The following is a 6,000-nucleotide window of genomic DNA, read 5'->3' on the forward strand; positions in this document are numbered from 1 at the left end:
CAGAGCTGCGCTCACTATTCTGCTGGTGCAGTCACTGTATACATACATTACATTATTTATCCTGTATTATACCCCAGAGCTGCGCTCACTATTCTGCTGGTGCAGTCACTGTGTACATACATTACATTACTTATCCTGTATTATACTCCAGAGCTGCGCTCACTATTCTGCTGGTACAGTCACTGTGTACATACATTACATTACTTATCCTGTATTATACTCCAGAGCTGCGCTCACTATTCTGCTGGTGCAGTCACTTTGTACATACATTACATTACTTATCCTGTATTATACCCCAGAGCTGCGCTCACTATTCTGCTGGTGCAGTCACTGTGTACATACATTACATTACTTATCCTGTATTATACTCCAGAGCTGCGCTCACTATTCTGCTGGTGCAGTCACTGTGTACATACATTACATTACTTATCCTGTATTATACTCCAGAGCTGCGCCCACTATTCTGCTGGTGCAGTCACTGTGTACATACATTACATTACTTATCCTGTATTATACTCCAGAGCTGCGATCACTATTCTGCTGGTGCAGTCACTGTGTACATACATTACATTACTTATCCTGTATTAAACTCCAGAGCTGCGTTCACTATTCTGCTGGTACAGTCACTGTGTACATACATTACATTACTTATCCTGTATTATACCCCAGAGCTGCGCTCACTATTCTGCTGGTGCAGTCACTGTGTACATACATTACATTACTTACCCTGTATTATACTCCAGAGCTGCGCTCACTATTCTGCTGGTACAGTCACTGTGTACATACATTACATTACTTATCCTGTATTATACCCCAGAGCTGCGCTCACTATTCTGCTGGTGCAGTCACTGTGTACATACATTACATTACTTATCCTGTATTATACCCCAGAGCTGCGCTCACTATTCTGCTGGTGCAGTCACTGTGTACATACAATTACATTACTTATCCTGTATTATACTCCAGAGCTGCGCTCACTATTCTGCCGGTGCAGTCACTGTGTACATACATTACATTACTTATCCTGTATTATACTCCAGAGCTGCGCTCACTATTCTGCCGGTGCAGTCACTGTGTACATACATTACATTACTTATCCTGTATTAAACTCCAGAGCTGCGCTCACTATTCTGCCGGTGCAGTCACTGTGTACATACATTACATTACTTATCCTGTATTATACTCCAGAGCTGCGCTCACTATTCTGCTGGTACAGTCACTGTGTACATACATTACATTACTTATCCTGTATTATACCCCAGAGCTGCGCTCACTATTCTGCTGGTGCAGTCACTGTGTACATACATTACATTACTTATCCTGTATTATACTCCAGAGCTGCGCTCACTATTCTGCTGGTGCAGTCACTGTGTACATACATTACTTATCCTGTATTATACTCCAGAGCTGCGCTCACTATTCTGCTGGTACAGTCACTGTGTACATACATTACATTACTTATCCTGTATTATACTCCAGAGCTGCGCTCACTATTCTGCTGGTACAGTCACTGTGTACATACATTACATTACTTATCCTGTATTATACCCCAGAGCTGCGCTCACTATTCTGCTGGTACAGTCACTGTGTACATACATTACATTACTTATCCTGTATTATACTCCAGAGCTGCGCTCACTATTCTGCTGGTGCAGTCACTGTGTACATACATTACATTACTTATCCTGTATTATACTCCAGAGCTGCGCTCACTATTCTGCTGGTGCAGTCACTGTGTACATACATTACATTACTTATCCTGTATTATACTCCAGAGCTGCGCTCACTATTCTGCCGGTACAGTCACTGTGTACATACATTACATTACTTATCCTGTATTATACTCCAGAGCTGCGCTCACTATTCTGCCGGTGCAGTCACTGTGTACATACATTACATTACTTATCCTGTATTATACTCCAGAGCTGCGCTCACTATTCTGCTGGTGCAGTCACTGTGTACATACATTACATTACTTCTCCTGTATTATACTCCAGAGCTGCGCTCACTATTCTGCTGGTGCAGTCACTGTGTACATACATTACATTACTTATCCTGTATTATACTCCAGAGCTGCGCTCACTATTCTGCTGGTACAGTCACTGTGTACATACATTACATTATTTATCCTGTATTATACCCCAGAGCTGCGCTCACTATTCTGCTGGTGCAGTCACTGTGTACATACATTACATTACTTAACCTGTATTATACCCCAGAGCTGCGCTCACTATTCTGCTGGTGCAGTCACTGTGTACATACATTACATTACTTATCCTGTATTATACCCCAGAGCTGCGCTCACTATTCTGCTGGTGCAGTCACTGTGTACATACATTACATTACTTATCCTGTATTATACTCCAGAGCTGCGCTCACTATTCTGCTGGTGCAGTCACTGTGTACATACATTACATTACTTATCCTGTATTATACTCCAGAGCTGCGCTCACTATTCTGCTGGTGCAGTCACTGTGTACATACATTACATTACTTATCCTGTATTATACCCCAGAGCTGCGCTCACTATTCTGCTGGTGCAGTCACTGTGTACATACATTACATTACTTATCCTGTATTATACTCCAGAGCTGCGCTCACTATTCTGCTGGTACAGTCACTGTGTACATACATTACATTACTTATCCTGTATTATACTCCAGAGCTGCGCTCACTATTCTGCTGGTGCAGTCACTGTGTACATACATTACATTACTTATCCTGTATTATACCCCAGAGCTGCGCTCACTATTCTGCTGGTGCAGTCACTGTGTACATACATTACATTACTTATCCTGTATTATACTCCAGAGCTGCGCTCACTATTCTGCTGGTGCAGTCACTGTGTACATACATTACATTACTTATCCTGTATTATACTCCAGAGCTGCGCTCACTATTCTGCTGGTACAGTCACTGTGTACATACATTACATTACTTATCCTGTATTATACTCCAGAGCTGCGCTCTCTATTATGTGGGTAGGTGAGCTGACCTTACACTTATTATAGTGACTGTGCACTTGGGGTGTATTGTGCAGCACTTCGGTCCTCTCTTCTATATCCGGGCTCTGACCAGGCCTATATGTCTGCAGGTTACACAAGCAGCGGCAGGTCTTGCACTATGTATAGTTGCACAGTGACGCCCAGTCCTCATCGCTCTTACACAATGATAACAAGTAGAACATGTTGTTAGGATTATATTCTCACACCCTCCTAATCCTCCTTCATCTTCTGCTTTCACTATATTAAATGACATTGCTAACACTTAGCTTGGCCGGAGTCCAGTGGCTCAGTAATGGAGTGTTTATATACCTGTGGTGTAATGGTTATCTGCAAGGGAGAGACAAACCTGACTGCAATGTCTGCTGCCCCCGTATATAGCACAGAGCTGATGTACAGGTACACCTCGGGGACTCCACAATATCTCCAGAGGTACAAGCACAGCGGGAGACACTCCTCACGTAATGGTCGTTCATGGGGTTCGAGAACCATAAACTACTATGATTGATACTCTGAGTATAATAAGCAGAGCCCAGGGGAGGTGAATACACATTATATACAGTGTTACTCACCTCCCCTGGGATCCAACCCTGGTCTGTTCTCTTCAGCCTCCTGAGTGACCTCAGATAATGCAGGTTTGGCCAAACCCAAAATTTTTAGAAAGTTGCTATGGGACATTATATAGTGTGGAGGGGCCACTATGGGACATAATACTGTGTGCAGGGGCCACTATGGGGGATAATACTGTGTGCAGGGGCCACTATGGGGGATAATACTGTGTGCAGGGGCCACTATGGGACATAATACTGTGTGCAGGGACCACTATGTGACATAATACTGTGTGCAGGGGCCACTATGGGACATAATACTGTGTGCAGGGGCCACTATGGGACATAATACTGTGTGGAGGGGCCACTATGGGACATAATACTGTGTGCAGGAGCCACTATGGGACATAATACTGTGTGCAGGGGCCACTATGGGACATAATACTGTGTGCAGGAGCCACTATGGGACATAATACTGTGTGCAGGGGCCACTATGGGGGATAATACTGTGTGCAGGGGCTACTATGGGACATAATACTGTGTGCAGGAGCCACTATGGGACATAATACTGTGTGCAGGGGCCACTATGGGACATAATACTGTGTGCAGGGGCCACTATGGGGCATAATACTGTGTGGAGGGGCCACTATGGGACATAATACTGTGTGCAGGGGCCACTATGGGACATAATACTGTGTGCAGGAGCCACTATGGGACATAATACTGTGTGCAGGGGCCACTATGGGACATAATACTGTGTGCAGGGGCCACTATGGGGCATAATACTGTGTGCAGGAGCCACTATGGAACATAATACTGTGTGGAGGGGCCACTATGGGGGATAATACTGTGTGCAGGGGTCACTATGGGGCATAATACTGTGTACAGGAGCCACTATGGAACATAATACTGTGTGGAGGGGCCACTATGGGGGATAATACTGTGTGCAGGGGCCACTATGGGGGATAATACTGTGTGCAGGGGCCACTATGGGACATAATACTGTGTGCAGGAGCCACTATAGGACATAATACTGTGCGCAGGGGCCACTATGGGACATAATACTGTCTGCAGGGGCCACTATGGGACATAATACTGTGTGCAGGGGCCACTATGGGGCATAATACTGTGTGCAGGGGTCACTATGGGACATAATACTGTGTGCAGGAGCCACTATGGAACATAATACTGTGTGGAGGGGCCACTATGGGGGATAATACTGTGTGCAGGGGTCACTATGGGGCATAATACTGTGTACAGGAGCCACTATGGAACATAATACTGTGTGGAGGGGCCACTATGGGGGATAATACTGTGTGCAGGGGCCACTATGGGGGATAATACTGTGTGCAGGGGCCACTATGGGACATAATACTGTGTGCAGGAGCCACTATGGGGGATAATACTGTGTGCAGGAGCCACTATGGGACATAATACTGTGTGCAGGGGCCACTATGGGACATAATACTGTGTGTAGGGGCCACTATGGGGGATAATACTGTGTGCAGGGGCCACTATGGGACATAATACTGTGTGCAGGGGCCACTATGGGACATAATACTGTGTGCAGGGGCCACTATGGGACATAATACTGTGTGCAGGGGCCACTATGGGACATAATACTGTGTGCAGGGGCCACTATGGGGTATAATACTGTGTGCAGGGGTCACTATGGGGCATAATACTGTGTGCAGGGGCCACTATGGGGCATAAAACTGTGTGCAGGGGCCACTATGGGACATAATACTGTGTGCAGGGGCCACTATGGGACATAATACTGTGTGCAGGAGCCACTATGGGTGATAATACTGTGTGCAGGGGCCACTATGGGGGATAATACTGTGTGTAGGGGCCACTATGGGACATAATACTGTGTGCAGGGGCCACTATGGGACATAATACTGTGTGCAGGGGCCACTATGGGACATAATACTGTGTGCAGGGGCCACTATGGGACATAATACTGTGTGCAGGGGCCACTATGGGACATAATACTGTGTGCAGGGGCCACTATGGGGTATAATACTGTGTGCAGGGGCCACTATGGGGCATAAAACTGTGTGCAGGGGCCACTATGGGACATAATACTGTGTGCAGGGGCCACTATGGGACATAATACTGTGTGCAGGAGCCACTATGGGTGATAATACTGTGTGCAGGGGTCACTATGAGACATAATACTCTGTGCAGGGGCCACTATGGGACATAATACTGTGTGCAGGGGCCACTATGGGGGATAATACAGTGTGCAGGGGTCACTATGGGACATAATACTGTGTGCAGGGGCCACTATGGGACATAATACTGTGTGCAGGGGTCACTATGGGGGATAATACTGTGTGCAGGGGCCACTATGGGACTGTCAGGATTTGAACCTGTGACCTGCTGTCTTGCTCAGTGTCTCCTTGCTACCTGAGCTATCAGGCTTGTGGAATCATGGCCTGTTGGAC

Source organism: Leptodactylus fuscus, unplaced genomic scaffold, assembly GCF_031893055.1.
Source record: "Leptodactylus fuscus isolate aLepFus1 unplaced genomic scaffold, aLepFus1.hap2 HAP2_SCAFFOLD_221, whole genome shotgun sequence".
Taxonomy (NCBI): domain Eukaryota; kingdom Metazoa; phylum Chordata; class Amphibia; order Anura; family Leptodactylidae; genus Leptodactylus; species Leptodactylus fuscus.